A 12,720-nucleotide genomic window follows, 5' to 3' on the forward strand; every position below is an offset into this window, starting at 1 on the left:
CATAATACAGTCAATGTCGGATTAATCGGCACAAAATTACGGTATTAATTTTTTTTAACTAAAGAAAATTTTGAGCTTTTCATATGGCGCAATATCTGCTAAATGTGCTCAAAGCACTTTACAGGGGGTCCCTGGCATACAGGAACACTTAACATCAAGAACAAGGCATGATCTTACATTTTTTTCCGGATAGAGCCTTATGCTGTTAAAGGCCTAGAGATCTGACGCTCTGAGAGGCGCATAGTTGAGTCCTTTAAAACTCCCATACCATACTCAGGTTTACAATGAGTACCTGGCCGTTAATAGCATTGCATCTGTCCGAAAAAACAAATTGTAATCTCGTCTAACATTCGTGATGCCTCGTGCTCCATGTTAAGTATAGCTGTTGGCGTTGGACCCCTTGTAAAGCTCTCTTGTGAACACAAAACTAAATGGATATTGCTCTCTCTCTATATATATATATATACATATCCTACTCATTTCATTTCTTGTTGTTATATCCAAATGTGTTTGTTTATTATACTGAGTACATGCCTTATCTCTACATTGCAATCAAACACAGTGTTTAATTTGAACTCTGATGCTAATGGGCAACGCTATCTTGTTTTCTGGTTTGATCAACATAATGCTCACGACCTGTGTGTAATGAGTCATTACGTAATGGACATTTTTAGTGCAAACTAAAAACGTTTTATAGATGGTATGCGCTTGGCTGGGACGATCACAACATTGCCATCCGGAAGTATTAAAAAATGTGTAATATCGCCTAACAGGCGTCATGTCCGTCCTACATGTTAAATGTTGCTGTTGACCAGGTACACCTTGTAAAGCGCTTTGATCACATTTAGTGGATATTGCGCTATATGAAGCTCAATTTCTTTTTTTTATATAATGTACCAACACACAAAACTGTGTGTAACCTTAAACGTTTATTGTCTGGTCAATACAGTTAAGTGAGAATTACTCATAAACGCAGATAGCCAAAAAAACAATAACAAAGACCTGAGTGACGTTAATGTTGTTCTATTATACTAGATGGTATGAGCGCCTATTGGTAACGGCTATTTCTCTGTATAAAAAGGAGTGTAAATGCCTCTTACAGGCATCATGTCTCGTCCTTCTTGTTAAATATTGTTTTTGGATTGCGACCACTCGCAAAGCGCTTAAAGTTTTAAAAAAGGCCACGTAATGCCCCCCCCTCCCCCCCCACCCCCAACAAAAAAAAGAAACAAACAAAAAAGTAATAGCAAACAAACTAAAAACCAGTAAACAGAAAAACAAAAGAAACACACACACACACACACAAACACACACTTACACACACACACACACACACACAAACACAGAGAGGGAGAAACAGAGCATTTATATAGAACATCATCTACCAAACGTGCTCAAAGCGCTTTACAAGCAGGTCGTAGAATACAAATATCTAGGAGTCACCATGGACAACAAATTACGGTGGGACGTACATTCCAGTTATATCAATAGTAAAATTAATCAAAGAATGTACTTTTTACGGAAATTGTCCCAACTCAACGTTGACAAAACACTTTGTACGCTATTTTTTAGATCTGTAATAGAAAGTGTTTTGGTTTTTTGTATTACTGCCTGGGAGGGGGGGGGGGGGGAATTGTCTTAGCTCAGCAAAAGCTAACTTTTAACTTTGACAGGATTATTAAAGGAGCTAATAGATTTACTGCAGGATCCATGTCTTTTAATGATTTTTATTCAGAATACTGCTTAAGAAAAATTTGTAATATTTTAGATAATCCAACTCACCCTTTAAATCTTCAGATCACTATGTCGAACAGAAGTGACCGATTGTTGTCTATAGGAACAAAAAGTGAAAGACACCTCCGATCCATTTTACCTTACAGTTGCAGAATTTTTAATGAGGAAAATAATTTATAAATTTTGGTCTACGTCTGTTTCAACTTTGAAACCTTTTCTTTAAAATTACTCCATACCCACAATTTTTAAACATCAATTTATAAAATCGCTTACTACAACTTTTCTATTAACCTTTTTATTCTACATTACGTGCCATGTAATTTATACTATGTAATTTCTCTCAGTCAATTTACAATAGTATTATACTGTAATTAATTCTTAGCATTTTACTGATTTTTTTTCTTATATGTTGACATCAATATACCTTTTCTAGATATTTATATCTTCACACTTTTATAATCTGTATGTCCCTTAATTTACACTATGTAATTATTCTTACAGCCTACAATATTATTACACTATATATACCTGTTACCAAATTTTACTTTACCATATTATATTTACGTATATTATATTTATGTATGTATCATTGTCGGCATTTTTATACGTCGGTACAAAAATTTCCTTTTGGATGAATAAAGTACATTATTATTATTATTATTATTATTATTATTATTATATTATTATTATTATTATTATTATTATTATTATTATTATTATTATTATTATTATTATTATTATTATTATTATTATTATTATTATTATTATAAAGAAAACAAAGTAATGTAATTATGGCTTTTTACTGAGGGATAATCTGGTTCTTGGGACGATTAAGAGAGAGTCTTCAGCCGATCTTTGTGGCCATGTTAGACTATAATTTTGACATGAATTCATGAGGTACTAAGATAACATAACATAACATGTGGTATAGGGCAAAATAGGATAAGATCCTTTGAATGCCCTTAATATTAATTAGTAATGCCATAAATCTATTGATTAAAAATTACAATAACGATACACGTGGTAAAGATAGTATTTCAACTTAAATGTACTCATGTGGTGTACAAACATATATCTTTAACCGTGACATGCAAAGCACACACACACACACACACACACACACACATACACACGCGTATAGAAGATAACCATAATAATATAATAATGCATAATATATACATACAAGATTGAAAGCCATGTCAACAGCAGAGCAAACACGTATTATTCGTCATATATAAATCTCCCATCATATAATTCCCTGTCTAATAACACCTTGAAATAATCCATAGATTTTGCATTCTTTGTTTCAAATTTCAAACTGTTTCATTTCTGAACAATACGAATACCGAACCAGTTTTGTCTTATGTTTGTTTTGCATCTAGAGACAAAAATCTTAAACTTGTCCCCTCTAGTAAAAGTAATATTAGAATATGAAAAAAAATCAGAAAAGTCTATCCTATCCAGACCATGTACCAATTTATAAACCTGAATTAAATCCCCACGAATTCTATATTTCAAACTGGGTAAGTCAAGAAATTCTAACCTTTCCTTATAAGATAAATACTGTATTGTATAATTTTTTTTGGAAGCTCTCCTCTGTACACTTTCAATAGTAATAGATTGTCTTTTAAATAATGGGCTCCAGATGCAATTTCCGTATTCTAGAATTGGTCGAACGAGCGATTTATACAAATATAAAAATGTGGTTTTATCAAGACTTATAAAGGTTCTATATATTATTCCCATCATTCTGTTTGCACGGTACATTGGAACTTGATTATTTAAGCATTTATGAACAATGCTAAAAGTTTTAAAAACGATCCTTTAAATAACTGACAACAAATAGAGATTATATTGATTTTCTTTTGTTTTGTCATTCGATTTTTAGAATTAGTTATGCGGCTCTATTTTGAATATTATACAAACGTATCATTTTGGCCGGCACGCCTAAAAGCAATGATTTACAGTAGTCATACCTGCTGGTTACAAAAGCATGAACAATCATTTGTGTAGTGCTCACATCAAGAAGATGTCAAAGTTTATCAATTGTTCTTAAATGATAAAAGAAAGATTGGCAGGTTTTTGTTCTGTGATTCTGTATTGAAGCATTACAATCAGAGAATGAGACAAGATTTCTTATAGTTTATTTTCTAACATCCAAGATTTTATTGCGAAACAACAAATTTCAATATTTAGTTTCACTGTCTGTTCTTGTCTTTGATGAAAATCGAAATATAGTTGCGTGTCATAGGCGTATAGATGGTGGTAAATACAGAATGACTGGATGATGTACGTCATCGGTGCAGTACAGAGAAAAAACAGGAGTGGTCCCAAAACACAGCCTTGAGGGAAAGCACAAGGAAGCTGATGGGATTCTGATATAATTTGTCCATTAGGCAAGTCTATTTGAACGCACTGTGTTCTATTTTTAAGGTAGGCCTAAAAAAATTTCAAACGAGTCCCATTCATTTCAATGTGTTTCTGTAATCTGTAATACTCATTGCTTTCGAACCTCGGCCTTCTAATCCAAAAGCAACTGTCTTTGCAGTGCATCATAAGCTCGCACAAAATAAATTTCACAAACGTATTGTGAATCAACTTTTGCTCTCTTTGAATGTAAATATCAAAACATGTTTATTTGCCTACAGATGTGTTGAATATGTGTGGCCTTCAACAATAGAGGAAAACGCTGCGGTTTTATCATCTTTTTCTTCACGCAATTTTTTGACGATTCCTTCTGTCACCAGCACAGCACACGACAGTGACGTCATAACGGCTATCAGAGCACCAAGCCATTTCAAGTCTGCGAGAACAATTTTGTTCTTGTTCAATTGTTGGAATCCTCGTGTTCTCTTTGTCACGATATCTTTTACCTCAGCCTTGCCTTGGAATGAATTCAATATCGGATCCTCAGGAGTCCCAAAGATTGCGTGATAAAGTTTCAACCTGTAGGAAATTAACGGCTCGAGTTCGGAGTTGGCGGGAAACCCGAATGCCAAATCCATATTGAGAATTTGTTCTGGAACTACGAAATATTTGTGATCGTCCTCGGTCTGTTCTAGGTGACGTTGAAACAATGACCTTTGTAAAATCAAAATTTTCTTTTCTTCAAGATTGTCAAAAATGCTACCAAGACTTTTCACGAGGGGATTGGGAGAGAAATAGTCTTGACAATATTTGTTGAGTAGTGAAAATTCTCCTAATCCGCTCGTTTTTAGAAGGTTTTCGTTCATTTCATCTGTCAAAACTTTGCATTGGAATTTCTGATTAATGAGAAAATTATTCCATGATGTGTTAAACACTCTGTTGGATGAGGATGTAATGGTAGCCGTCATAATGCCCGTGTACAGAGCGTAATATATCAACGATAACATTGATAAAAGAAATAGAATTAGTCTTAATGACATTCGTTTAGAATTAGGGAAATACTGAGTCCAAATGAAAGATTGTACCAGGGACGAAATGATATTCACTATCAAGTACAATTGTCGAATGAATGGAACAACATCACGATTTGTGTTTTTGTTTTTTTCAAGATTTGGGTCTAACTTTTTGACATTGAATATTGCAGCTTCTTCTTCTACCTCTATCTTCCGTTTGGATAGAACCCAATAGAAAAGGATGTAGACAAACATGCAATATAGAAAACTGCCTATAATCAGCAACATATTTATCCCTGTAAACGGGAAAACAATCAGAGTTGCTTTGTCTATCTGGTCATTTTCACTCTTGTATACGCCAATGTAACGATCAAAGTATGCCGGATAAGAAAAATCAATATTATGGCCTGTACTCCATTTGTAAAGAAGAAGACAAGCCACTAGATCTATTTCACTGGTGTCTAGTTTATCCAGTACCGTTTCCATTTTGTGTGCCATAGGTGACGAATTATTCATCAGAGTGTAAGTAAAGTTTAAATATTGTTTTACATAGTCTATCGGTTTAAATGTACCGGTTATATAAGGATCAATTTTGGCATCTTTTATGATTTGCTCTAAAGACAAATTGATGGGCGCCATTGCCGTAAATTCCCTTCCATTAAGACCAAAATAAATGTTCGGAAATAGGGCGCATTCTTTTGTACTTATAAGATCTTTTATTTCAATTTTCTCCAGTTCCCGTTTGCGATTATTGCGCCACATCAAGATTTTAACCTCTGGACCCACTGTTTTGATTTTCTTTGGGGACGGTTTCTTTTTCTCACTATGACAATAATACGATATCAGAGCTACATTGTCCAAGGTACAATATTTCAACTGTCCAACAATTTCAAGTTTTTGAGAACAGGACGTCGAGAATATGAGAAATTTGGATCGATGTGGAACATTGAGCCTCTGTGTTTGGAATTTTCCACGAATCCTATTTCAAGGTCATTCAAGACTTTTCCAGCACGTGATGTGAACAGGAAGTACGCTGTAGGATAGCGTCGCTCTTTGTGATTCAGTTCGTCTTGAAGAATCACTTCAATGACGTCATTTCTGATTGACGCATTGTTGGAAACTTGAAAATGGCGGATGGGTATGGAGGAGGACATTGCGTATTTTAGAAGTTTCTTTTGAAGAATCTCGTTATGAGATGAGATAGAGTTCTGATCACTAATCTCAACAACTCTTTCAACTTTACAGAACTCGAGGTGTTGAAGGATGAGTTCATCGTGTTGTGTTAGATGACTCGTTAAACGTCCCGATGCAGACATGGCCAAATTTGAAGACATCAGTAGATAAAGGAAAGCCACGTATCTAACGATGAGATCCATTCTGTCACTTCCACTGTGTTCTTAATGTCTCTGATCAAGAGATGATTTTATAGAAGTCGCTCTTGTCTTATTGACGAAATGTTCTGTTTGGTAAAGATAAATGGCAACGATTCAATTGATTGGGCAAAACAAACGTCTTTGAAAAATCAATAGATTAAAGTGACCCTCATCTTACCAAAAGCTCTCAAACCTGGGACTCCAGGAAGTCTCAGTTTTGGGAATTTTGACAAGCGAAAGGTCATTTGAAATTGGATCCATATTGAAGACGATTTTTCTGGCACAAGTTTTTAATTAAATTAATTGCATTTAAATTCTTAATTTTTCCACAACTATGACAGTTTTGTGAATAACAATTCTTGTACCTTGATGCTGTGCGCTTATGTAATTTACTCAAAACCTTCCGCCAGCCGGATAAAACATACCAGCACACAAATCTGTGATTAACCATGAACAGTTTAAATAGTCTGATTGTTACAGTTTAGTGGGAACTACTCATAAAGATGGCTGGCTTAAAATATTAACAAAGAGTAGTGTTATTATTGATAGTAGTAGTAGAAATAGTCGTAGTAGTAGTAGCAGTAGTAGTAGTAGTAGTAGTATATGTAGTATTAGCACCAGCAGCAGCAGCAGTAGTAGTAGTAGTAGTAGTAGTAGTAGTAGTAGTAGTAGTAGTAGTAATAGTAGTAGTAGTAGCACCAGCAGCAGCAGCAGTAGTAGTAGTAGTAGTAAGAGTAGTAGTAGTAGTAGTAGTAGTAGTAGTAGTAGTAGTAGGAGTAGTAGTAGTAGTAGTAGTAGTAGTAGTAGTAGTAGTAGTAGTAGTAGTAGTAGTAGTAGTATTTTTAAAGACATGATTATGGTGACACATTACTCCATTCGACTTGGGTGTGGATGAGTACTTGATTATAGGCAGTGTCGGATATTTCAAGATTGTTTGTACAAAGAGGCTCACCTAACACGCAACTAGTACTTAATGAACTGGAAATTGGTTTTCCTTTTTGATTGCTGGGGGAATAAATGAAACATTTTGAGGCGTATGGGGATGGTAAATCCTATTAAAGACTGAATATAGGAATTATCATATAAATGCCTTTTACAGTAGTCTATAATTTCAAAATCTTAGATAACTTGAATTGCAACGTCCACAGACAGTTCTATGTCCATTTCTTTTTCGTGTTTTGGGTGAAGAAAATACCATTTCAAAATTAGTTCTGGATGTCATTAAAAATGTGGTAAACACCCATTCAAGGTGAATTCCGCACCACGTTCATTTCCTATCCAAGGTGAATTCCCCACCACGTTCATTTCCTATCGAATGTGAATTCCTCACCACGTTTTTTCCTATTCAATGTGAATTCCTCACCACGTTTTTCCCATCCATGTGAATTCCTCTCCATGTTCACTTCCCATTCAATGTGAATTCCTCTTCATGTTCATCCCAGACCAGCAGTGACATCTCTCTGATCTCACGAATTCATCACGTTAGTATTTTAAACCAAAAACATCCATTTTATATTGATGACTTGTCATATCTAAACGGTATAAAGTCTAGTTGAACCAGATACGAAAATAAAACTGATTTAATGTTAGCTTTACTAGAAATATGATATGTTACTTTTTCTAACTGTCAGACGCTCTTTATATAGCCACTATAAAACATATAAAGTTAATTTAAGTCAAAGAAAATATTGAGCTTTTCATATAGCGCACTATCTGCTAAATGTGTTCAAATCACTTTACAGGGGGTCCCTGGCCAACATGAACACTTAACATGTAGAACGACGCCTGTTAGACGATGATACAAAATTTTTTTCCGGATAGAGCCAATGCTGTTAAAGGCCTAGAGATATGACGCTCTGAGAGGCGCATAGTTGAGTCCTTTAAAAAGGCCATTCACTCGCATACCGTACTCAGGTGTACAATGAGTACCTGGCCGTTAACAGCATTGCGTCTGTCCGAAAAAAAATAAATTGTAATCTCGTCTAACATTCGTGATGCCTCGTGCTCCATGTTAAGTATAGCTGTTGGCGTTGGACCCCTTGTAAAGCTCTCTTGTGAACACAAAACTAAATGGATATTGCTATCTCTCTCTATATATATACCTTTCCTACTCACTTCATTTCTTGTTGTTATATCCAAATGTGTTTGTTTATTATAATGACTACATGCCTTATCTCTTCATTGCAATCAAACACTGTGTTTAACTCTCTCTGTACCAGCTATTTTCAGAATTTTACCCCAAAACTTCATACTCATCCAACACAAAAATAGATGTTTAAACAGATTAGAAACGAGTATATTCTATATTCTGTTTAGAAAAATGAGCTCTGCAACACAGTGTGGAGTTTTTATAGCTATAACTATAACAAAAAGAAAATTGTTGGCTGCATCGTAATGAATGTGGCGATTGCCCAATGGGTGGTAAGGAAAGGGTTAAGTTTACCTCTGCTACTTACGGATCACGCCATCTTGTTTTCTGGTGTGAGTCAACATAATGCTCACGATCTGTGTGTAATGGGTCATTACGTAATGGGAATTTTTAGTGCAAACTAAAACGATTTATAGATGGCACGCGCTTGGCTGAGAACTTCACAACATTGCCATCTGGAAGTATAACTGACCACCACACAAAACTGTGTGTAACCTTAAACGTCTTTAGTATGGTCAATACAGTTTAGTGAGAATTACTCATAAACATGGATGGCAAAAAAACAATAATAAAGACCGGAGTGACGTCAATATTCTTCTATATTGTGTACTAGGGTATATGAGCTCCTAGTCGGTGACGGTTATTTCTTTGTAAAAAAAAAAAGAGAGTAAATGCCTCTTACAGGCATCATGTCTCGACCTACTTGTTAAACATTGTTTTTGGATTGCGACCACTCGTAAAGCGCTTAAAGTTAAAAAAGAACTGACACGCTGACAACCATGTTATGACCCCCCCCCAAAAAAAAAAAAATCCCCAAAAAACAAACAAACAAACAAAACAAAACAAAAAACAATAACGAAAATAAAAATAAAAACAAAAACAAAAAGAAAACACCAAACAATAAAACCAATAAACCAAAAAAATTGAACACACACATACACACATACACATACACACACACATACACACACACATACACAAACACACATACACACACACATACACACACACACACATACACACACACACATACACACACACATACACATACACATACACACATACACAAACACACATACACACACATACACAAACACACACATACACACACACACATACACACACACACACACACACACACCCACAGACAATGAGCATTACATACCAAACGCGCTCAAAGCGCTTTACATACCAAACGCGCTCAAAGCGCTTTACATACCAAACGCGCTCAAAGCGCTTTACATACCAAACGCGCTCATAGCGCTTTACAAGGAAAACAAAATAATGTAATTATGGCTTTATTTTTTTTTTAATTTTGCTGTTGGCTGAAGAAGGGATGTGAGTCCGAAACATTCCGTGTTATGCATTTTATTCATATTTAAAGCTGTTATAGTCTTTTGTGTTTATTACATTTTAGAGATAGAATGGCAGTTTCTAGAAGAGACACCATCAGGTCTTAAAAGGTTCAAGTTTATTTAGACAAACCTGAAATTGAAAGCAAATATTAGGGGTAAAAATGCAATTAATTTTTTTTATATTATAACTTGGGATATTTTATTTTAACAAAAAAACTGCCTTACTCTGGATAAACATGTATTTTGAAATTTGGCCATAAAACTCATCCTTCAAATATCTATCCATTTAAATGACCCTCATCTTGACAAAAACTCTCAAACCTGGGACTTAAGGAAGACTTCGCGAGATCCCAGGTTTGAGAGTTTTTGCCAAGATGAGAGTAATTTAAATCGATAGATATTTGAAGTAAAGGTTTTTTGGCCATTTTTTTTTTAAAAATTCGTGTTTTTCCAGAATTCGGCATTTCACTGTTTGAAGAGTTTGTTTACAAGTCGTCTTGCACAAATTCCCATAAGTTCAGTTGGTAGAGCACTAGCTTCATAATCAAAGGGACCGGGATCGATCCAGGGAGCGGATCAAATTGTTTTTCTTCTGATCCCTCCTGTACAGCCAGCGTCTTGTTTAAAGAGTAGCATGCAAATGATGATGATGATGATGATGATGATGATGTTGATGATGATGATGATGTTGATGTTGATGATGATGATGATGATGATGGTGATGATGATGAAGGTAATGATGATAATAATGATGATGATGATGGTGATGATGATGATGATGATGATGATGATGATGATGATGATGATGATGATGATGATGATGATGATGATGATGATGATGATATAGGTACATAATTTTGTTAAATGATTAATAATAATAATAATAATAATAATAATAATAATAATAATAATAATAATAATAATAATAATAATAATAATAATAATAATAATAATATATCTTTATCTTCCCCAAAAAAGTGGCAATCTATCATTTCGTTACACATTTATAACAATACAATATTGACATAGACACACTCACACAAGATGCACACTAGTAACACAGTAGTTATCGCAAAAAAAATTTAAAAAAAAAAAAAAATGGAAATAAAACAAAATTATCTTTTCCATTTTTTTATAATTTGGAAAAGTTTTCTGTCTCATGTTTTATCAATACGTGTTTTTTCCCGAGTTGGAAGTTCATTAAATGAAGAGTTTGTTTACAGATCATCTTGAACTAGAAATTGCCATTAGGTAGGGAGTGACTCATTGTACACAGAGCGTGAGGATGATATTTACACAGACCAGAAAAACAGATAGCGTTGTCCATTTGTCGTACAGATAAAATGAACCGCTGTGTCTGATTGCAATGTGTGAAGTCATTATAATGAACAAACACACTATGGCAATTATATAGAGTGATATCGAATAAAGTTTGTGCTCAAAAGAGAGTTTTACAAGAGGTCCCTCTTAACACGTAGCACGAGACAAGATGCCTATTAGACGATATCACCATTTTCTTTTCGGACAGAGGCAATGCTGTTAACGGCCAGGTACACCTGAGTACGATAAGTGAGTAAATGGTCTTTTAAAAGGATTCAACTAGACTTAATCCCCTTTAGATATGACAGGACATCAATATAAGACTGATGATTTTGGTTTAAAATATAAACGTGATGAATTCGTCAGATGAGAGAGATGTCACTGCTGGTCTGGGATGAACGTGGTGGGGAAATCACATTGGGTGGGAAGTGAACGTGTGGAGAGGAATTCACATTGGATGGGAAGTGAACGGGAGGGAATTCATATTGGATGGGAAGTGAACGTGGAGGGGAATTCATATTGGATGGTAAGTGAATGTGGTGGGAAATTCACATTGGATGCGAAATCAACGTGGTGGGGAATGGGTGTTTACCATATGTTGTTTTGTTGTTTTTTTATACAGAAAGATGATTCAGTTTTGAAATGACATTTTCTTCATCAATAATAAGATAAAAATATTTTTTTAAAATGATATAGGACTGTCTGTGGATGTTACAATACAAATTAACTGAGATCTTATATTTATAGACTGTTGTACATGGCATTTATATGATAATTCCTATATCCAGTCTTTTATAGGATTTACCATACAAATTGCGCCTCAAAATGTTTCATTTATTCCCCCAGCAATCAACATGGAACCCAATTTCCAGTTCATAGAGTACTATTCGCGTGTTAGGTGAGTTTTAAATACAAACAATCATACAATATCAGACACTGCCAATAGCCAATTACTCATCCACACCCGAGTCGAATGGAGTAATGTGTGACCATAATCATATCTTTAAAGACACTATTTTATTTCAAAATTTCAATGTGCACTGTCTAATTCTGATGTCAAAGAGATCATTTACCTTTATAGTCCAAAAAGACAATTATGATTGCATTACAACAACAATAGCAGGAGCAACAACAACACAACTACTACTACTACTACTAATACTACTACAACTACTACTACTAATACTACTACTACTACTACTACTACTACTACTACTACTACTACTACTACTACTACATACTACTATACTACTACTACTACTACTACTACTACTACTACTACTACTACTACTACTACTACTATACTACTACTACTACTATACTACTACTACTACTACTAACTACTACTACTACTACTACTACTACTACTACTACACTACTACTACTACTACTACTACTACTACTAAATA

The 12,720-nt window shown here is 34.6% G+C and overlaps 1 protein-coding gene across 1 annotated transcript in view; it reads left to right on the forward strand.

The window, feature by feature from the left end:
- Window positions 1-12,157: 12,157 nt before the first annotated feature.
- The window catches only part of LOC144956296 (uncharacterized), a 6,744-nt gene continuing 6,181 nt past the window's right edge, over window positions 12,158-12,720 (forward strand). The window contains exon 1 of the mRNA XM_078886783.1: window positions 12,158-12,209. The gene's annotated coding sequence lies outside the window, so the exon portion shown is untranslated. The remainder of the gene's footprint in view (window positions 12,210-12,720) is intronic.

This window comes from Berghia stephanieae, chromosome 11 (assembly GCF_034508935.2).
Source record: "Berghia stephanieae isolate SIO BIC M18660-M18661 chromosome 11, UCSD_Bste_1.3, whole genome shotgun sequence".
NCBI classification, from domain to species: Eukaryota; Metazoa; Mollusca; class Gastropoda; order Nudibranchia; family Aeolidiidae; genus Berghia; species Berghia stephanieae.